Below are 23,459 nucleotides of genomic sequence, written 5' to 3' on the forward strand. Positions count from 1 at the left end.
AACGGTGGAAACACCTCAAATTCTGTAGCGGTAGTCAGACATCAGCTGGGTCAGAACTCCCTCCCTGGAAGCCCTCAGCTGCTTTGGTGGTGGGGTAGTTTAGTCGCTAAGTCGTGTCCAACTCTTGCGACCCATGGACTGTAGCTCACTAGGCTCCTCCGTCCATGGGATTTCCCAGACAAGAACACTGGAGTGGGTTGCCATTTCCTTCTCCAGGGAATCCTCCCGACTCAGGGATCGAACCCCTGTCTGCTGCATTGCAGGCGGATTCTTTACCAGTTGAGCCAACAGGGAAGCCATGAGCTGCGCTAAGAACAACGAATGTCTAAATAATTGTGTGTCAGTTAAGTTGTTTCAGTAGCAAATAAGGCCGTTTACGCACGGCAAAGCGGAATGGGAGAAGGGGAGGGAGAAAGGGGCCCCGTCCTCTCCCCAGGACGCCTGGGCTTGAGCCCTTGTCTGAGCTTCCTCCCCGTTAGTGATGCCCGCACAAAGGCACGGCACGTTAAGACTCAAGGGCCTGCGGGGAAACAGGTTGCCTCTCTGCCCGCCTCCCTGGAGCCGAAGCCTTGTCCAGAGCACCAGGTGAACAGCTGCTTCCCCACTGCCCCCATCACCTCTGAGATCAGCCCCACGTCCTTGGCTTACTGGAGTCGCTTCATTGAAGGATGGGCAGAAAGGGGACTTCCCTGGTGGTGCAGTGGCTAAGACTCCACGCTCCTGGCGCAGGGGGCCCAGGTTCGATGCCTGGTTAGGGAAGAAGATCCTGCATGTCCCAACTAAAGAACCCGCATGCCACAACGAAGGCTCAGTGCAGTCAGATAAAAACAAATAAATAAGAGGTGGGCAGAAGGGAGCAGCTGTGAGGCATCCAGCATCTCTCCACTTTCCTCCTCGTCTTTTCACTCCCCTGTTCTCTCAACCAGTTGAGAAGGCCTCTCACACAATTTCCCAACTTTCATGATATTATTCCCAGGAAGGATGTATAAGACATGCCAGAACCCCAGAGAAAATACCTCTGAAACAAGCACCACTTTTGCATAGTATTGGGGCCACTTTACAGAGAACGGCTGACTTTTTTTATGTTCTATGCTTTTTTGAATCTGGAAAGTATTGACTGGTCCATAAAGACACACTGGTTTGCTATTTTTAATACACCTGCACAACACAACCTGTCTGGCAAAAATCAGCGTTCACGATAATTGAGGCTCACTGGTACCAGAGAGCCGTAGCCAACAGTGCTTCCCCCAACCAGAGACAGATCTCTAACATCCTTCAAGAATTCTCTATTCAACAAGAACAGCACAAGAGTACTTCCTCTCAGAGGTTTTATGAAGTTTTTTACCTTGATTACTTAATGTATCATTTTATACCACTTGGATATGGATACTTTCATAGGCAAATCAGAGTCCTTGAGACAATGGTTTCAGATGTACCATTCATTAAAGAAAGCAATGACTTATATTTCATCATCTGTTTTCATTAAAATGTCTTAAGGAAATGGTTCTGCCTTAAAGGCTCTCTTCCTGAGTTCATATGCAACCAAACCATCTTATTCTTTTCCATGAAAAATCTTAATTCTTGCAAGTTAGAGTTGGTGATTTTAATATTTAGTAATAGCCGCAATCATTCTTTTTTATTTACCATATGCAGTTGGCAAGATTTTTATTCTACTATTTTTCTTTCCATTTTATGATAATGCTCTCTTTATTGTATGATAATGTCATAGCCTAATTGTCTCTTCGGCTAGGTCTTGGATATTCCCCTCAAAGGCTGATATTTTAAATGAAAATATTTAAAACTTAATGTTAGCAGAATGGTTATGCGGTCACATGCATACATGGGGAAATAAGCCTACAGACTCCGTTAATAATATTCCATGCAAATTAAGTCTAACGTGGCACATATAGTAAGCAGCTTCCCTTCAGGGCTGAGCTCGATTGTAAAACTGAGGCTAAAGTTTTAAAAAGATAATAAAATGGAGAGCAAATAACTAGGAATCAGCTTGTCAACTTCTGTTGCAGGGCTGACGTCTAAATATCATTTGCATCTGACAGAAAACCACAACCTAAGAAATACGCTCATTGGATGAGCATCCAGTCTGCATTAACACTGATACCGAGTAGGGCCCTGTGGGGTCCCAGGCACAAAGCTTTTCTGTGCCCCTCATTTCTTTGATTATAGGAAATAACCTTCATTCAGCCTCTACGACCTTCCCTGAGCTCCAACTGGTCAGATTCAAGCACAAATCCAGGGAGAAACAGTCAAGAGAAACAATAGCACAGCCTTGGGGCAGGGTCTTGGTTCCCCATCAATACATACAAGAGTATCTTTGAGTTGTTTTGCAGATATGGAAAGCCCCTCCGGGTGAGAGTAGGGTACTGCCCACCAGCACACAGACTCCAGACCAGTTAGAAGCAGAAGGTTGATGATGCTGACTCCCACTTACCTCACCACCAACCCATCAGAAGAACGCCCACGAGCTGACCACGCCCTCTTTGAACCATTGCTATGAAACTCCTCATTAGCCCCTCCACACTGGGACACATAGCTTTGAGGACATGAGCCCACTGTGTCCCCTCTTTGCCTGGCATAGCAATAAAGCTATTATTTCTTCAGTTCAGTTCAGTTCAGTCACTCAGTCGTGTCCGACTCTTTGCAACTCCACGGACTGCAGCACGCCAGGCCTCCCTGTCCATCACCAACTCCCGGAGCTTACTCAAATTCATGTCCATTGAGTAGGTGATGTCATCCAACTATCTCATCCTCTGTCATCCCCTTCTCCTCCCACCTTCAATCTTTCCCAGCATCAGGGTCTTTTCTACTTCACCCAAAACTCTTTGTCTTAAATTTAATTTAGTGTAGGGGTACAGAGGCCAGATTCAGCTTCAACCTGACCCTTATTTTTTTGTGGTTATCTGTAAACAAACATACCAGATTGGTGTCTCTTGCAGACATTAGCTGAGGCTGGCCCAAGGCATCAGTTCCACAGGTCCTTCAAGGTAATCTGGAGCCCAAGTGCAAGTTGAAGACACACCTAGTTTTAACAGCAGCCGGAGGTTGGGGGTTACAGGAAGGATCAGTTTCATAAAGGCAGGAAGTGGCAGTGAATCAAGCTTACCGGCGTGACAACCAGCCTAAACTGTCAGTACCTTGAGAGCAGACGCTGAGTTAAGAGTTCTCTCTAGTTTCTCGTGTCTAATGTGCTGAACTGTTCTGTGTCCCTGAAGTTCCCTCCCCACCTCTCAGCATCTCTGGGCCCACCCCACCCTTCAAGCCTCAGCTCCAATGTCAGTTCCTAAGGGCAGTCCACCTGGGCCCCAATGCTGTCTACCAAGACTGCAGAACAGAAACCAAAGACAAGGAGGACCTGCAGGGGACAAATGACGTGACTTGCCCGGCATGGCAGCCACACCCCAAGGAGACCCACTTGTCTCTGAGCTCAACCTGACCCCAGACCTACCCTTCTTCTCTCCGCCCTGTAAGATCTGTGCTCTCCCAGGACTCACTGCTCTGATTACTGATGACCCTCAAAAGTATCAACAGTGCTATTCCTAGGGACTTTCCTGCCAGTCCAGTGGTTAAGACTCTGTGCTTCCAATGCAACGGGCATGCGTTTAATACCTGATCCCTGTTCAGGGAACTAAGATCCCACATGCCACATGGCCAAAAAAAAAAAAAAAAAGTTGTCCCAAAGTGAAGTAAAAGAAACTGGAGGAACTGAAAGGCAATAATAGAAAAAAAAAAAAAAAGAAGAAGAAAAGGGAAAGGGGTATTATGATTGAATGAAATCTAAATGCACAAAAGACTGACTCCCCTGGAATTTAAACAGTCTAAGGAGATCTCTGCAAGAAGTGATTATGTAAGTGGACAGAAAAGAACAGGGATGGGGGGTGGGCACAGTGATCTCTCTCCCCTGGCTGAGAGATGCAGGGAAGGAGCTGAGCTGGGCGGCCACGAAGGGACTTTGTAAAGCCGATGCATCAGCCTCACGCTTATAGACCACGTTGGGGTCTAAAAGCATATACAGAGCATTACGTAACTTCCAAGGTCAGCTAAAACCACCACATACATAATTTGACAAAAGCTTGTTTCATACTATAAATGCCCACTTTTGTGCTCTTTTCCTGAACTTTCATGACTCACCAATAAAGAGATGCAACACTTCATGATGCATTCTGTAATGAATCTGCCTTGTCTATTCAGGACTCTGCAAAGGGAAAACTGGGAGCAAATGTAAATGTTTTCCTAGCCCTTATAAAAGTACAAAATTGAAAAGGCCCGTTACCCTGGAATGGAAATATTCTACCAAACTGAAATCTCATTTTCAAATGATCCAACCAGAACAATCAACAATCACAGGCTTTATGTCCAAATGGGAGAGGAGGGGGCACAGATAACTTGCCCTTGGGTTAGCAGGGTTATATTTAAACAATGAAGGCCAAACATGTCTATATGAAGGGCTCTGAGAAAAATATGCCGAGTATTTTTTTTTTAATTAATGGGAATTCTGCTCCCAAATTTCCACAGAAAGCTTTTTCTTTTCTAATCTGATTATTCAATGCAGTTTTAGCCACTGCCAGGAAGAAGTCAGAAGACTGTAAAAATCTATGATGTCCCATCTGAAGGGAAGTGACCTACAACTAGGGTCCCTGGGAGCTCCACGTTCCAGTATGAGCTGGGATCGGGTGTGTGGGTCAAGGGGAGAGATGTACATGAAACAATGAGCTCAGGAGTGCTCCAAGATGTAAGCAAGTGCTAAAAACCACAATCACACCAACTGTGGGCAACAGGAAGCCAGTCAGTGATTTAACACTCAATACACACACACAAAGTTTCCCTCTCCTCCACACCCACAAAGGAATAGGGCTGCTTTTCCTAATTAGCCCACAGACAACACACAACTGCTCTGACCCCCTCCATTCACCATCGACAGATGGCAAAGTATTACAGCTTCCTGGATTTATAGGGACATATCCATTTGTATTATCTACAAGTGTTTTTTGGAACGTTCACTTTTAAAAGAATAGTTCTTGAAACAATAAGGTCCTACTGTACAGCAGAGGGAACTATATTCAGTATCCCAGGATAAACCATAATGGAAAAGAATATGAAAAAGAATATACGTGTGTGTGTGATATACACATACACGTATATTCCACTCACAGATGAGCCAGTAAAGAATTTGCCTGCAAAGCGGGAAACCTGGGTTCTATTCCTGGGTCGGGAAGATCCCCTGGAGAAGGAAACAGCAACCCACTTCAAGTATTCTTGCCTGGAGAATTCCACGGACAGAGGAACCTGGCGGGCTACAGTCCACAGAGTCACAAGAGTCAGACACGACTCAGCGAATAAACCCCCATACATACACGTATAACTGAGAAGGAGGCGACAGAGGACGAGATGGTTGGGTGGCATCACCGACTCAATGCACATGAGTTTGAGCAAACTCTGCAAGATGGTGAAGGACAGGGAAGCCTGGCGTGCTGCAGTCCCTGGGGTCTCAAAGAGTCAGACACGACTGAGCGACTGAACAACGATAACCCAGTCACTTTGCTGTACGGCAGAAATTCACACACACTGTAAAACAATTATACTTCAATGAAACAATTCTTTAAAAAGAACAGTTTTTCAAAAATTGATACAAGAAAAAAACGGGAGGAGGGGGGAATAAAAGCTGCAAGTTTACAACTTTAATTGCAACTTGGCATCATTTCAGTCTAATGAAATCCCTGAAACATTTAAATTTACTTTGTAAGATATAAGATATTTTCATACAATGAAAACAACCAAATGTACCAAGATTGTTGAAAAAGTTTCCTTGTTTCCTTGTAGGAATCATGATGCTGTTACACGTGCAAAGTCCACACAAGAGCAGTGCGCACGGCAGTGTCAGCAACAACAGCATCACACCCTTACACCTCTCCAGACACACACGTGCAGCACTTTGCCATCGCCATAGCAACTGTAATTCCCATGGGAGGAAGTCACCCGGGCAAGTGGCAAAGAGGATCGGTGACAGAATCAGTCCCAGAAACCAGGCACCCAGCCCCCAGTCTAGTACTTTTATTATTCAGCCCCTCACTAAGGTCAAGTGTTCTGAAGAAGAAAAGCCATCTCCCTAAGAAAGGTGGCATTGCATTGGTGGTTAAGAGTATGGGCTTTGGAGACAATTCTAGGTCCCAGGCCTTGTCCTGCCACTTTCCAGGGATGTGACTGTGGACCAGTAACCCCTCCGCTCCGCACTCCGTTTTACCATCTGCGCAATGGTCCTCCGGGAGCTGCTGTCATGATACACCAGTCTCCAGCTTTCCCCCTCTTCCCAGCGCACAGAAGGCACACTTCTCCAGCCCCTGCACCTGGACGGCGCCACGTGACCAGCTCTGAAAATGAAGTGTGAGCAGAGGCAGGCTTGTGGCATCCAGGTGTGGACAGTGAGGAGTCCACGCGCACACAGTGCTGTGCGCCCTGTCTGTACCCAGCCCTGTAACACTGCACCGCCTAACAGATCGCAGCTCAAGCCTTCCTCAGGCCCCTTCTTGTGACGATCAAATGAAACGGCAGAGGAAGTTCTTAACACAACGCCTTGCACAGTCACCAATGAACAAATGACGGCCCCCATCTATAGACCTGCACAGGTGAAAAGGAAGACCCAAGATTCAGTCTCAAGACACCTATTCCACAGTCCACTTATTCTCTCTACAAATGTTTGCAGAGTACCACGGGCCAAGCACTCTGCTGGGAGTGGAATATACCCCCAGGAAATACGCACATCTTTAAAGACTGTCTAGACACCCCTTTCTGAGGGAGTTTAGGTGCAACTCTTCATGACTATGTACATGTACAACTCTCTGATTATATTATGCACAACTCTTCAAGTATATGTCCTAGTGACCTGCAGAGGAGTGAATTCCTGCCCTGGCAAGGATCTGAGGGATCAGAGAGACCACCGAGGACACCTCCAAGGTCTTGGCTAGTCCCCTCCCCGACATGAGACTCACGCAGCTCTCCTTCCTGCTGACGAGGGCACCAAACGTCAATGCACCTGGCCTACAAGGACAGAGCTCTGACTTCCATCAAGGGGGCCGTAGTGAACACTTTATCACATAGCCGTCACATAGCTGTCTCACATCCCATCCAACAGCGCCTGCCAGATATGCAGGTCACTTTATGAACTGTGTGAGCGGAATGGACAGATCCTGATAAATCTCCCAATATTTTAATCTTTTTTTTTTTTCTCCTCGATTCTTAAAACTATACTTTTCTTGAGAGGGAACTTCTCCGAAGACTCCTTGGAGTTTTGGGTATGTTTTTCCAACGTCAAATTTATTTTAATGATATGTACAGAAATTAACAAATTACAATTAAAACAAAATCAGTTATGTTCATTACACACAACTTAAAGTCATGCAGCACCGCATGATAAAAACAGCAGCTTCATTCATATACAAAAGAGCATTGTTTTGTGACTTGTGATAGTAAAAAGACATTTTTATCATAAGCTTCTGGTAAAGAGTATTTCCTAAAGATTTAAAGACCTGATGAATCAGTTAATGCATTATTAGAAAAGACAGGAAACATTTTAGTAAAGTGAGACTACAAGCAATTAACTTGAAAATTACACCAGGGACAGGGTTGAGCATTCCTGACTGAACACCCCATTGCTGGTGGACGTGTTCTCAAAGTAAGAGCTCTGAGCTCCAGATACAGTCATGTTTTCATTAACTTGGGAAAAATGATTACATCTGGAAAATGCATATACTTAGGGTCAAAACTCAAAATCGGTCACCCCCTCAGCATCAGCAAACAACACTGTTAACCGCAGGCAGATCCCGGTAGAATTTTTAAATTCTAATTTAGTGAGGCACGACCACATTTTCCAGGAGTGATCAGCCACACTCAAATCTAATTTAAATTCCCAACAACCTTGCTTTAGAAATTTTTCCATGAAATCTGGTCTATGCCTGACTTGCCTGCTGTAAATTCTATTAATCAAATTCAGCAGGGCCTTATACTCTTCTTGAACAATGCTACATTTGGAGGGGGGAAAAATGATTATGAAATATCTAGCAAACACCTTCTATATTTCAAAAAGTATGCTTAGAGTTTAAGACTTAAATTTTGGTTGTTTTTCCTTTCGGATTATCCAAAAGGCTAGACTCAATGCCTGAATGATCACATTTTCCAAGACACAGGAGACAAGCCCTACACTTGGTCCCAGCTGTGAGGCTCAGGCTGCTCAGACACAAAACCTGGTCTCACTGGTCCTCTCCAGCCTTTCTTCAGCAACGATGGAAACTTCTGGAACACCAGGCAGAACTGGTCTTGCCTTTCTTTCCTCGGGGTTTCCAGGTCTCTTGGGACATGGAATCTACCCGTGTTCCCACTGACAGTGACCTGCAGACCCCGTCTGTCTCCTGCCAACCATCTCTCATCCTTAAGACCCTGTAAAGTCTTCAGGCTCCTTCAGGCCTCCCACAGCCTCCGCAGGGCTACACACCCACCTGAATCAGTCCTGTGCCCAGGGTGGCTACACACACCAGTCCATGCCCGGGGCAGTCTGAGCTGTCTCCAGTGATGTCATCCTTCAGTATCTGCAGGGGATCAGTTCTGGGATCCAGGTTTGCTCAAGTCCCTTATGTAAACTGCTGCAGTATTTGCTTATAGCCTATGCACATTCTCCTTTGGTTTAAAATATGTCCAGATATTCCAATTCTACTTCTCATATCTAATACAATGTAAATACTACGTAAATAGCGGTACGTTTGATGTAAATACTATGTAAATAGTTGCTGGCACACAGCAAATTCAAGTTTCGCTTTCTGAAAATTCCTTGCATGTTCCTGTCTCAAATATTTACAATCTGCAGTGATTGAACCCTCAGATGCCGAGCCCATGGAGATGGAGGGTCAGTTGTAAACAGAAGTTAATTGGATAAATAAACCAGATCACATCAGGTTAATGAAAGGGCCTACTCTAGTTAAGAAGAGGTCTATGAAACGGCACTGCTGCTGGGGTTTGGAGCATGGGGCAGACTTGGGAGTCTGCCTGGAGCCCCGCAGACACTCCTGTGTGGGCAGCGGCTGACCTCAATAGCCCTGCTTTGGGACACAGGGTATAAAAACTGGATGTTCTTATGAGCAGATGTGAGCCTTCCAAAAGAAGTACTTTAAAAAAGAATTCGCAACACTCAAGGCATTTTTTGTTTTTTTAAGTTTTCTTTTCATTTTTTGGTCACACGACATGGCATGCGGGATCTTAGTTCCCCAACCAAGGATTGAACCCATGTCCTCAGCACTGGAGTCCTAACCACTGGACCACCAGGGAAGTCCCAAGCCACTTTTTAAAGTGTGAAGTGCATGAAAGCACTCTGTGCTCACGGCAGCACCGTCCACCATAGCCGAGACAACAAATGGAGGCAACCCAGATGTCCACCGACCGAAGACTGGACAAGGAGGATGCGGGACATGCCTACGACGGAATAGCACTCAGTCATGGAAAAGAGTGAAATGATGCCATTTGCAGCAACATGGCTGGATCTGGAGACTGTCATCCTGAGTGAAGCAAGCGAGACAGAGAAGGAGAAATACTGTATGACATCCCTTACGTGTTGGTGTAGTTTACTCGCTAAGTCATGCCCGACTCTTTGCGACCCCGTGGACTGCAGCCCACCAGGCTCCTTTGTCCACGGGATTTCCCAGACAAGAATCCTGGAGTGGGTGCCATTTCCACCTCCAAGGGGGTCTTCCTGACCCAGCGAATGAACTTGCACCTCCCGCACTGGCAAGCGGATTCTTCACCACTGAGCCACCGGCAAAGCGCAATGAGTCAAACAGGGAAAAATAAATAACTCCAGGGAGCACGACGCAGAAGTATTAAGACACCCACTGAGACGCCCTCTAATTAGGACATGAGGGCACTAAGTCAGTGAGGACGACAGAAAACGCAGAAGGCACTCAGGCATCAAGCGCCTTTGCACAGAAAAGGTGTGCTGCGGCGGAAGCGAAGCGGACTGTGGAGGCCCCCAGACAGGGCTGGAACCCGGAGCGCCCACAGGCAGGCGTGTGCTCCCAGGCGAGATCTCAGCCTCTCGGAGCATCAGCTTGCTTGACTGGCAAAAACACAGAGAGTAACGACCCTTACAGCCTCAGTGTGAGGTTCGAGGTAGTGGGTACCAGGCACCTGGATCAAAGCCCAGGGTGCCCAGCCATGCGTGGAACCCACGACCCACCCAGGAAAGACCAGAGACCCCAGAGACCACCCCCTCCTTGCCCGATGCTGGAGGCACTGCTTTCTCTTCCCTAGCTGGCTTGTGCCCCCCGGCGAAAAGCCTTGCTGGGCACTGGCGGGGGGCTGGGGCAGCTAGGAAGAGAATGATGGGCAGAGCTGAGTGACGCTCTGAATCTAGAAGCCCGGAGGTCTCTGTGGGCTCCCCCAGTGCTGGCCTGGCCCTGCTCCAGCACAACCCGACCCAGACCCTGAACAGCCTGGAACAGAACTGGGGCAAAGGGACGGGAAAACAGCATCAACAATATTGCCCAGCGAAGGCACAGAATACAGTAAGCCTTACAACTAAAAGAATAACAAGAAATAAATGAAGGATGAAAAGTCAACAAATCTCCATTAGCCTGTAGAACACTTCAAAAGAGATGGTGGACACAAAGGAAGGAGAAAATGGGCAGCGTGGGAGGAACTGATGAAGACAGAAATGTCAATTTCACTCTGTGGGAAGACGGGAAAATCCTGGACGGGAAGATATGTGTACAGCAAGAACACTGCCTGGCGTGCTTGCAGGTCCTAAGAGAAGTGGGTGATGAACTTGCTGGGCTGCCAGGATGGGGAGAGACAGAAAGAGAGCCCTCTATTCATCACCAGAAGCTGATGGGAGACCCTGGGTGGTACCGCTGATGGCTGGGAAGTTAAGGGCAAACCTGACGACTTGTCAACGCACGAAGGCCTCCGTCTTCTTCTGAGAAGTAATAAAGATAATTAGAGGAGATATTGAAAATCATTAGCAACATTAAAACTGACTGTAATTACCTTACGGGTAGTTGAAGCAGGAGTGATAATGAGCCCTGATTTAGAAAAAACTATTGTGTCAGACAAATGTGACGGCTCCTGGCCTCGGTGTTGGCACGGTGGACAAGGAAGGACGATCTTCACTACGAAAAAGACCCGGACACAAATCCCACTCCTGTCCCCTTCCCAGTTTACACGTCAGCTGACCCCTCTAAGCGTCAGTATTTCGCCTGCCTCGCAGGGTGATGGTGACAGCTGACAGTTGACAAAAAGACGACCGCATGGTAAGAGCCGCACGAACGGTGCCGACTGCCGGTTCAGCAGCCTCTCTCGCATCGGGCTGAATTCCCAAGGGGTGGGGGAGACACGCTCCTCCAGGGGAGATCCTGTCAAGTTGCTGAGAAGGGACGACCGCCACGCTGATGAAGAACCTGTGGTCCAGCGCTTCAGGGAACACCTGCACGGCCTCCTCGACTCCCAGCAGCAGCCAAGCACACAGAGCGGATGAAGCCCACCACCGCAGAGCACCGGGGAGCCCCAACTGTCCATGGGCCCCCAAATCAGCCCCAACCTTCTGTGGGCCCGTGCGTTCCCCACAGTGGACCTGGCAAACCACAGCAAGCACATGTGGCTCCATTTTGCTTTTTTTAAGGAACACCATACTGTTTTCCACTTCCCTGGTGGCTCAGCTGGTAAAGAATCTGCCTGCAATGCGGGAGACCTGAGTTTGACCCCTGGGTGGGGAAGATCCGCTGGAGGAGGGCATGGCAACCCACTGCAGTGTTCTTGCCTGGAGAATCCCCATGGACAGAGGAGCCTGGCGGGCTGCAGTCCATGGGGTCGCACAGAGTCGGACACGACTGAGCACAATTACTGTCTTCCATAGTGGCTGCAGCAATTTACACGCCCACCAACAATATAGGAAGGTTCCCTTTTCTCCACACCCTCTACAGCGGTTACTGTTTGTAGACTTTTTAACAACGGCCATCCTGACTGGTATGAAGGGAACCTCACTGTAGGTTTGATTTGCATTTCTCTAATACAAAATCGTATTTTTAAAAATTAAACGCTGATTGTCAAAACAAGCATATATGAGAATATTTTGCTGGTAGGGGTACATCGTTCTACGGAGGACAGTTTGTCAGTATCCAGCAAAACGAAAGCCTGTACTTCAACCATTTCTAGATTCCACTTCTAGAAACTTATCCTACAGACACACTAGTACACGTACACATGACATTTCACTAAGGCTCTTTATAATGCCACCATCAAGACTCTTTATAATATCATAACAATCTACATGTCCACCCATAGGGGACTAGATACGTAAAACTATATCCGCAGAAGAGAATACTGTGGACCCACTAAAAAGAATGAGGCAGATCTATACGTAAGAAAATGAACCAATATCCACACTGTTAGGTTTAAAAAAAAAGGTATGCAATAGTGCACCATATGCTACTATTTATGTACAGGGTAAGGACAAAAAGAAATGTTCACATTTAATATTAATCGTTAATACTTGTTGCATGTACTCTGCATGCCAAGAATCGTTCTTAGCACTTTACATGAATTATCTCATTAGTTGTTCTCAGTAATTCTGAGACCTCATTCATATACCCATTTTGCAGATGAGAAAAACTGAGGTACCATGAGGTTGCCCAAAGTCACAAAGTGAGTGACTGAGTTTCAGGCTCTGTCTGGCATCAGAGCTCACCCTCTGGGCCATACCACACTGAACCTCCTAATACTTCTGCTACCTCTTAGAGTGTCCCCAGGAAACTTATACAAAGAGTTGCCCAGCTAGAAGATGAGGATGGGAATGAGAGGGTCTGAATTCTGTGCACGTGCATGACCTGTCCAAAAATCAGTAAACGCTATAATCTTTTACTCTGCCTGCTTGGATTAACCGGTAAGAAGGACAATATCAATTAGTGTTATGAATGAATTATGCACTTTTAAAGTAATGTGGTTTTATTCATCTACTGACTTGTTCCTATACTTAATTAGTTTCTCTTTTTTTTTTTAAGGACTCAAAAAATGACAAATAAAACTTCACCTAGTACAGAATTCACAGTTATGCATACAAGCGATTTCCAAGATCATCAAGGGGGAATGATCACTCACACACACAGCATTAAGGGACTTCTCTGGCCGTCCAGTGGCTGGGACTTCACCTTCCAGAGCAGGGGGTGCGGGTTCGATCCCTGCTCAGGGAGCTAAGAAAGATCCCCACAAGCATGCTGCCAAAGGATCAAGATGTGGAACATGGAAATAGAAACAAGAGTAAACAAATGGGACCTAACTGAACTTAAAAGCTTTTGCACAACGAAGGAAACTATAAGCAAGGTGAAAAGGCAGCCTTCAGAATGGGAGAAGATAATAGCAACGAAGCAACTGACAAAGAATTAATCTCCAAAATATACAAGCAGCTCATGCAGCTCAATACCAGATAAGCCAACAACCCAACCAAAAAGTGGGCCAAAGGACTAAACAGACATTTCTCCAAAGAAGACATACAGATGGCTAATAAGCACATGAAAAGATGCTCAACATCACTCATTATCAGAGAAATGCAAATCAAGACCACAATGAGGTACCATCTCACGCCAGTCAGCACAGCCGCCATCAAAAGGCCTACAAACAATAAATGCTGGAGAGGGTGTGAAAAAAAGGGAACCCTCTTACACTGTTGGTGGGAATGCAAACTAGTACAGCCACTATGGAGAATGGTGTGGAGATTCCTTAAAAAACTGGAAATGGAACTGCCTGATGACCCAGCAATCCCACTGCTGGGCATACACACCGAGGAAACCAGAATTGAAAGAGACACGTGTACTCCAATGTTCATCGCAGCACTGTTTATAATAGCCAGGACATGGAAGCAACCTAGATGTCTGTTGGCAGACAAATGGATAAGGAAGTTGTGTATATACACACAACAGAATATTACTTGGCTATAAAAAAGAACTCATTTGAGTCAGTTCTAATGAGGTGGATGAAACTGGAGCCTATTATACAGACTGAAGTAAGCCAGAAAGAGAGACACCAACACAGTATATTAATGCATATACAGGGAATTCAGAAAGACAGTAACAACGACCCCACATGCAAGGCAGCAAAAGAGACACTGATGTAAAGAACAGACTTTTTGACTATGTGGGAGAAGGCAAGGGTGGGATAATATGAGAGAATAGCATTGAAACATGTATATTACCATATGACTAGACGACCAGCGCAAGTTCGATGCATGAAGCAGGGCACTCAAAGCCGGTGCTCTGGGACAACCCAGAGGGACGGGATGGGGAGGCAGGTTAGAGGGGGGTTCAGGGCAGGGGGACACATGTACCCATGGGTGACTTGTGTCGATGTGTGGCAAAAACCACTTTACCGTCTGAGCCACCAGGGAAGTCCAAAAAAAAACACTACAACACTGTAAAGCAACTATCCTCCAATTTAAATAAAGTAATTTTTTTAAAGACATGGAACAGATGCAATTGTGACAAATTCAATAAAGATTTGAAAATAAAACAAAACAGCATTAAGTCTACGGTTGAGGGTGAGGCTGTTCACTTACTTACAAAGTATCCTCAAAGGCAGGAGGAGGGATTTTAGACTTTATTTCTACATAAGGAGAGAAATCAAATGCAGAAAGAGTAAAATCATCCTCAGAAGCACACTCAGTCTCTTAATTATGATCTATCTCCAACAATAACTGAGAAAAATGGCAAAATTTTTCTGATAGGGGAAACATTCATCATAAAATATAAAACCACATCCTCGCAAAGATAAAAAAGGTATAAAACATCAATGAGGTAGGGCTCTACATTTTGTGTGTTCATGTGAAACACAAGGTCAACAGGCCAGAACAGTGCTTCTCAAACTTTAATGCGTGTACACATCCCAGGGGACCTCGTTAAAATGCAGGTTTGGATTCCGTAAGTCTGGGGGCCACCCAAGACTCCACCTTTTTAAGGCAGTCCCAAGGGCCACCTGTACTGAGGTGGGCTGGCCACACTTCATGGAACAAGATTGTAAGGGGATACAACTACACCCTGATAAATTTTCAGCTGGAGGACTAAACTGCAGCTATTAAAATCTCCGTCATTTGTTTTCGACCAGGATTCTTGGCCCTGCCCAATCAACAGAAATTGATAAAAGGCCAGACAAGAAATTCACACAAGGCTTTATTGGGGCCCCTGCTGCAGCAGTGGGGAGGGAAAGACAAGTAACAGGTTCCCTTGCTGGCTCATTCCCCAAGCGGGGACAAGCTGGTTGCTCCTATGGGGTGAGGGTAGGAGCAGGCCCGGAGGTCAGCCAGAGGTATGGCTTAGGCAGTCAGCCACCTCCTTGGGTGCTGTTGAGGGCAGCGGGCATGTGTAGGACTTTGCTTTTGCCCCCAAACCCCTGCTTTTGTTCCCAGCTCTTCAGAACTGGCATCTGGGCTTTTGACCTTGTGTCTATAGTTTGCCCCAACTGCACGTGCGGACAGTGACTTTCAGTCCCTTATAGCTTCTCTGTATTTTTGTCCAGGTGCAAGCACTGCAGCCCAGGGTCCCAGGCCCCAGCCTGTCTCACCTTCAGAAGCACTTCAAAATCCAGCAGAGACCCAGATTTGAATGGAGGTGTCCTTTCTCTTGACAACTGACCAGGGTGGCATACAGAGGGAAAACGTGACTGCTGGGAAGACTCAAGGCAGAGAAACAAAACCACCAGGGTGAGGACGACCCGGGGGCTCCTGGTGATGATTCTGGAGAGGAAGTAGGTCTTGGCTTCTTAGAAAGGGTGAGGAAGAGCAATTCAAGGGAAGCAGAATAAAGTAGCACATCCCAGTCCTGGAGAGAGCAGGGCAGGCAGGCATTACCAGGGCTCCTCTGGGAGCACCCAGACAGGTATTGCTGCAGGTGTGGCCAGGTTTCATGCACATCTGATCTAATCTCTGATCCTAACAGTTAAAGTTCCTGAGAGAGGAGTCAACGGGTAATTCTCAAGGCAGGCGGCATCTGGAGAATGCCAGGGAACGCAGAGGAAAGTGCTCCCAGCGCTGCGGGCAGAGGGGCCCTCTGAAGTCAGCATCCTCGCGTCACCTCGGTTCCCCACCTGTCCAGAGGTCTACACATTCCTCCGAAAAGGGCCAGACAGAGACTATTTTAGGCTTTGCTGTTGGGCAAAAGCAGCCTGAGATGATGCGTAATTGCATGAACGTGGCTGCGTGTCAATAACACTTTATTTTACGGAACAGGCAGCAGGCAGGCTGGATTTGGCAACGCTCCTGAATTACAAGGTAGGCGGTGGTAACAACTTCCCTAATGTTAGGAAGCTCGGGGTAAAGACCAAGGAGGTGGGAGCTGATGCACCTTACAAGTGACCCTGGGACTCAACAGCCATCAATGATAGCCGTTGGGGTCCATCTGGAAACATCTAGGTCCCTCTCATTACCTCCGTCCCTCCTGATCACCGGGCAAGGTATCTCTTCCCGCCCACCTGCTTCCTCCTCCGGGCCCTCACTCCTTAACTCTTCTCCCCTCCAGAGCGTCACCATTCGCTCTATTTCCTCCTTCCATCTAGCGCGAGTCTATCCTGCCCCGCCCAATACCACCCTTTAGACCACATTCCTCTCTAGGTCCAACCTGGTCGCTTCAGGAAGCTGCACCAGTTCTGCCCACTTTCCAGCGCTTCCACCCAGCATCCCTGTGCCAACTGGACTTTGACCCCACTACGTTTCTGCAATAGTCTTTGCCAAATCATGAACACTCCTGAGCCATTAACTTTGCTGACCTGACTCGAGCACTGGGAACTGCTGATGGCCAGCCCCTCTTCAAACCCCCTCCCCACCTGGCTGGCTGGCGACCGTCCTGGGGGCCTCTCCTGCCCACGGGCCCTTCACTGGCTTCTCTTCTTCCCTCCGATGTTTCCATTCACCAGCTTTCTGCTTTGAACGGCCTCCCGGCATTTATAACAATGTATGTCACACAAGTGGGAGAGCCAGGGAGGTGAAGAATGAACTGATGCAAGTGAACCCATCCCCTTCTTTTCAGAGCTGCCCCCACACGGGTCTGCTGTCCCCCTGGGCAGAGCCTGCATTCGCCTCGCTCCCCCAACCACAATACCATCCTCCCCACGGCTCCTCCAGCCCTGTTGTCAACAGACGGCCATCTCCTGTCGGTGTTCATTCTCACACAGTCCTCACACCTTGCCACACGAATCCAGTGAGCCCCGCTCAATTTCATCGTGACCTGATCTCCCTTTGCACTGCCAGGACACCCTCGGACGGCAACCGTCCCTTCCAGCGTTAGAGGGCCTGCACCCCGCCCCAAGGGCGCCTGCTCCCGCTACCACCTAGAGGCGCCTGCTTCTTGGCCCACCGTGTGCATCAAGGTCCCACCCTCGGTCCTGATCCCACCCCACAGCTTTAATCCCCTCCATGAGCCTTATGGGGGAGACCTGGGTTCGACCCCTGGGTCTGGAAGATCCCCTGGAGAAGGAAATGGCAACCCACTCCAGTATTCTTGCCTGGAGAATCCCATGGACGGAGGAGCCTGGTGGGCTACAGTCCATGGGGTCGCAAAGAGTCGGACACGACTGAGCGACTTCATTTCACTTCACTTCACTTCATGAGCCTTAAGGACCAAGTCGGAATTTTCACCTGTACATTCCTCCAGGGCGTGAGACAGCTCCATCCAACTATCCACCCACCTTTCCAGTTATTATCATCAAGAGCACGAGAGCAGCTGCAGTTCCGGACTGCCTGCATGCCTCACGTCTCCCACCCCAGCCCGTGATGGAACTCCTCCTCCCATCGAGGAAGCCATCCCGGGCGGTCCACACAGGAGCCTGTATCCACAATGCTCCTGCCGATCAGAGCCCTGCAACCCCTGGCCGTGCCCACTGCACCTACAGTGCCCGGTCCAACGATCACCGAGAACACACCGCAGACAACGTTTGAGTGTGTCCGGACCTGACACTAAGACACGAGCATTAGTTGCTGTCAGTAGCAGTCACTGGACAGATAATGTTTTCCTGCTGTTTCCCCAAATATTAATACAAAGTGAACAACAAGAACTAGAAACGCCCAGTCACTTTCCAGTGAGGTCATATCCTGAGACTATCACAACTAGCTTTGAATTTCAAATGGGAAGACAAGGCATTTAAACATATTTACTGGCTAACATTTAAAATCAGACCAAATCCTAGGATAAAGCTGAAGCTGTGAGTGTATGGAGTCCAGGAAAGAAAGCAGAGCTCTGAGTTCAGGTGAAGCAAATCATAACAGTCCCATCCTTAACTGGTGAGTGAGCAGGACAAGTCATTTCGCTTCAGCTACCCCATCTTTAAAACCAGGGTCCTGTATGGTCTTCAAAGTTTAGATCAGGCAGTTTGTCAAAAGTTCTCAGTACAAAGTAAATTTTCCAGAAGAACCAGATAAAGCAAACTCAAGACTTGAAAAAACATTTCTCCAGTTTTACTGAAAAAAAAAATCTAAAATCACCTGATATTAGAAAAGAATTGGAAAGGAAGAAAAACTGTAATATGCGTTCATTCCCTTTAAAAATCAAGTAAAATTATTTGATTATTTGAGTAATAATCAAATAAACTTTGTGGCAGTACTTTTTGTAGAACATTCAGGCCTAATCTCTCTTTGAAAAAAATAATAATGGACAGAAATCATTTCCTGAGAATGATACAAAGGTTTTCTGCTGTAACAGACATCTGTGACTCCACCATGGACAGAGTCCTGCCAAACCACTCCAAGCTCCAGACAATGAGACTGTGCAAAAACCCAGGCTCTCTGGGATGGGGTATGCCACCGCCCAGAGAAGGCCCCCACCCACTTTCACAACCTTTCTGAACTACATGTGGGAGATTTAAAGAATCTTTAAGCACCATTCAAATTGCAAGCCTTTTGTAATCCTGTGTTTAGTAGGTGCTCATCCTGTTACTTCAAAGAAGGCAATGGCACCCCACTCCAGTACTCTTGCCTGGAAAATCCCATGGACGGAGGAGCCTGGTAGGCTGCAGTCCATGGGGTCGCTAGGAGTCGGATACGACTGAGCAACTTCACTTTCACTTTTCACTTTCATCCGTTGGAGAAGGAAATGGCAACCCACTCCAGTGTTCTTGCCTGGAGAATTCCAGGGACAAGGAAGCCTGGCGGGCTGCCGTCTATGGGGTCGCACAGAGTCGGACACGACTGAAGTGACTTAGCAGCAGCAGCAGCATCCTGTTACTCAATTAAATCCTTTCCTTTAATTATTGAACAAAATATTCCAACTATTGCTTACGGCCTTCCACTGTGTGCTATGGAACAGAAAAATGTGAATAAAACATGGAGCTCTCAGTCTGGTGTGGAGATAAGAGTGAATCCGTAATAAATGCACACCGTGCTAAGACAATTCCAAAGAGGAGATGCCTTTGGAGACAGCGTGGGAAACCAGGGACGTCTTCACAGAGGATGGAGCCCTTGAGCCAGGACTGGCTGTGTAATAGGCAAGAACAAATCTGACTCCATAGAAGGCCTGTTCTTTTTGATTTAACCTTTGTATTCTATGTCTTTGCTTCAAGGTAATAATGTTACCTATAGCCTGAAATACACAGGAAGCCCATTCTCAAGGCTTTGACCTTTAAAGGTATAACACTTTTCCATTCGTATAGAGGTAAACTGTTGCAGAACAGAGAATGACGTGTGTGTTGTTGGAGGTTTACAGGAAATTGTAACCTGAGCTACCTGGACAGCTGCAAGAACAAAGGATTTCAACACCAAGAAGTCTGCAACAGTCAACCATGCCCCTCTCTCCCCTGGCCTTTAAAAACGTTTTGTTAAGGGGTTTGGGGCAGCATGAGCCACCCATCTCATTGCATGGCCTCGCAAAAAACCATTCTCTTCTCTGAACTCCAATGTTTCGATGTGGCCTCTCTATAAGTTGGGCACATGAACTTACACTTGGTAACAGATGGGCAGGATGGGGTCGGGGACATGTTTTAATCTGAAGTGAGGACACCTGTGTATCAAACACCTCCAGGGGTCTGAGCGCCTCATCCCACAGTCATCTCTGATTTTAACACCACTCTGAAAATTTTCTATATGATAGCGAGAGAGTATCTTGGAAAAGGAGCTTCCCCCCGCCCGACCCACTAATTTGTACAGCGTCACCACATAACAAACAGTATGGCTGCCTCCAAGGAACTGCAAGCAAATCTGACTTCTCAAGCCTTGTGACTTCATGGGGAAAACAATCTCCCCTAAACATCTGTCATCAAGATCTGGCCCTCGCGTGGGACCTGCAGTCCAAGTTCACAGTGCCTGGCGACCTGGTGAATCTCGAGACAAAAATGTGCTTTAGGGAGGTCCCAGCTTGGTGAGACCCCCAAGAAATCAGGCAGCAGCAAACAAATTCTCTGAAAGAATCCACCTTCAGTTTAGGCCTGAAAGAACCTCCACAGATAAATTTTCAAAAAACTGTGACACACTTAAAAGCCACAAATATAGAGGAGGAAGCATCAGCAGAAACCACACACACACACACACATGCACAGAAGATCAGCAGAGTCTCAAATACCAGAATCATCAAACACAAAATACAGTGCAATCATGTTTAAAGAAATAAACAACTGATAAGATAAATATGAAACAGAAAACTCATAAAAATAAGCAGGTGTTTTAAATAAATAGAACTTTTGGAAATCCAAGCATGTAAGATAAGCGACATTTAAAATGCAACAGGTATGTTTATTAGGAGACCAGACACCAATGAAGATACATCTTTTTTTTTTTTTTTTTAGAGCTCCTTCTACAATGATTTTATTATAAATATGATCTTTTGGAATAAACAAATATTGCATTCAAGACTACCAGCAAACTTGTTCTAAAGTAATAAAAGAGGGGAAAATGGAACCAGGAGCCACTTAGAAGTAGCGATAAATAGCAAAGATGCCTGCATGCCATGCTGAGCGCCGTTCCCCAGAGAAGTGACAGGAGGTTCACAGGGGACATTACATTTCTCATTAGCCCCTTAAGGAAAACAAGCTTCGAGTTTGGTAATTTGCCCTAGTTCTGTAAACCGAACTGCTCCTCTCCTCAGTCCTAGGTGGGAGAACAGGAAGATGATCAGAAAAATATGGAACGCTTCACGAATTTGCGTGTCATCCTTGCGCAGGGGCCATGCTAATCTTCTCTGTATCGTTCCAATTTTAGTATATGTGCTGCCGAAGCGAGCACTGAAGATACATCTTGAAGACAAAAACTGAAGACATTATTGAGAATGAAGCAGAAAAGACACAGATGGAAAACTGAAGGAGGTATTAAGAGACGTGATAATGTTGAAGGCGTCTAACGAATCTGATTAGATTCCCACGAGAAAAGAAAGAGGCCGAATCAGAGGCAGCAAATGAAGAGAACGGCTGGACATTTCCTAGAATTGATGAAAGACACCAATCCAAAGATTCAGAAGACCTAACAAATTCCATACAGAGTCATCAAAAGACCTCCTGACATATCACAGCGACACAAGAGAACACCAGAGACAAAGAGATCTTAAAAACAGCCAGAATGAAAAGACAGATTACAGCCATCCCTTAATGCCTAAGAGAGATTGGTTCCAGGAGCACCCTGCAAACTCCCAAATCCACAGATGTTCAAGTCCCTTCTGTAAAATGGCATTGTATTCGCACCTATTGTAAACAGGCATTATATTGTATGTAGTCCCTTCATATGTAGTCCCATTGTATGTGCTGTATGTATGTTCAAGTCCCTTCTGTAAAATGGCATTGTATTGCATACCCTCCCATACATTTTACATCATTCCTAGATAACTTACAATGCTAAATACAATGCAAATGTTATGTAAATAATCGTAAATACACTGTAAATGCTATATTAAGTAGTTGCTGACATGAGGTAAATTCAAGTTTTGCTTTTTGGAACTTGCTGGAATTTTTTTTTTCAAACCAAAGTTGGTTGAACCCTCAGATGTGCAATCCAACTGTACTGGAACAGCAATTAACTAACTAAGGAACTAAGAAACAATAATTAACAGATTTCTCAAGAGCTACAATGCAAGTCAGAAACCGGTAGAACAACACTTTGAGTGTAAGGTGAGAAAATAAAGGTCCATCTAACACCAGACAGGTTGAGTGAGCATCCTAAGAGCTAGGGCAAAAGAAATGTATCACAGAAAGAGTATTCTAGACAGAGCGGACAGAAAGTAGAAGGTTACAAAGGTGAGTACACGCTTGGGATGTTTTGGGAAAAGGCCAATGTAATGGGCAGAGTAATCAAAGAGGGAGCCGGGAGATGAAGACAAAAGGGATCATAGGGGCAGACAACAGGGTCTGTGAGGCTAACTTGAAAGTCCATGGCAAAATTAGCGGAGGGTCCAACTGGCCTCCCTGTCTGAATCTTCTGTGCATTACTGAGTATCCAACCAGATTCTGATACACAGAAGACCTAGACACCAGCTTTATTGGTGGTTCTTGGATGATTTTTTTGTTCCACTCGACCCTGAAATCTTATTCAGGCAGAACAATGATAGAGAAAATATAACTAATTATTATTCAACCAAGCACACTTTTTATTTTGGTGGTGGGGGGACCTATGCTGGGTCTTTCCTGTTGCTTGGGCTTTTCTCCACTTGCCGCAGGTGGGGGCTACTCTCTGCCCGAGGTGCGGGGGCTTTTAGCGATGCCCCATCTTGTTGCAGAGCTGGAGTTCTAGGGCACTCGGGCTGCAAAGCACAGGCTCAGTAGTTGCGGCTTCGCTGTTCCCACACGTGGGATCTTCTCAGATCAGGGATGGAACCTGTGTCTCCTACACTGGCAGGCAGGTCCTTTGCCACCGACCCACCCAGGAAGCCCCAACCATAGTTTATTAAGATATATTTCAGAAGATCGGAACTACCAGGAAAAGTCAAGAGGAATTCCAAAATCCAAGCAAATTCTCTGTGCCACCAGGTTTTCAGCAGTCGAGGCATTTATTACAGCAAGCTTCAGCTCCTTCGGGGGGATTTTGAGGCTAAAACGTCACACACTGCGTTCACCTTCCACTCTGTACACCTTGTATTGAACAGGACCGTGGAATGAGACAGCCAAAATCAGTACCTATGGGCTAGTTACATTTGTTGAAGCTGTGAATAACTACCTTCATACATGATTTTTCTACTCATCTAAGTGATGGGACCACTGGTTCAGCTCTCACTGAAAAGGCAAAGGTTTTTCCAACTTGCATGACCTTGTCGTTTCTGCTTTCTGCAGGATGGGTGATTTCAGCATTTTAATGCCCAGTGTACCCTTTGGGGGGCTTCCCTGGTGGCTCAGACGGTAAAGCGTCTGCCTGCAATGCGGGAGACCCAGGTTCGTTTCCTGGGTCGGGAAGATCCCCTCGAGAAGGAAATGGCAACCCACAGGGGACATACATATTCCAGGCAGGTCTACCAAGGCATCTCCCA

At 46.5% G+C, this 23,459-nt stretch overlaps 1 protein-coding gene across 2 annotated transcripts in view; it reads right to left on the reverse strand.

Annotated features, from left to right (window-relative positions):
* The window catches only part of CSGALNACT1 (chondroitin sulfate N-acetylgalactosaminyltransferase 1), a 332,678-nt gene that overhangs the window by 216,105 nt on the left and 93,114 nt on the right, over positions 1 to 23,459 (reverse strand). The window lies entirely within an intron of this gene.

The sequence above is a fragment of the Capra hircus genome, chromosome 27, assembly GCF_001704415.2.
Source record: "Capra hircus breed San Clemente chromosome 27, ASM170441v1, whole genome shotgun sequence".
Classification (NCBI taxonomy): Eukaryota; Metazoa; Chordata; class Mammalia; order Artiodactyla; family Bovidae; genus Capra; species Capra hircus.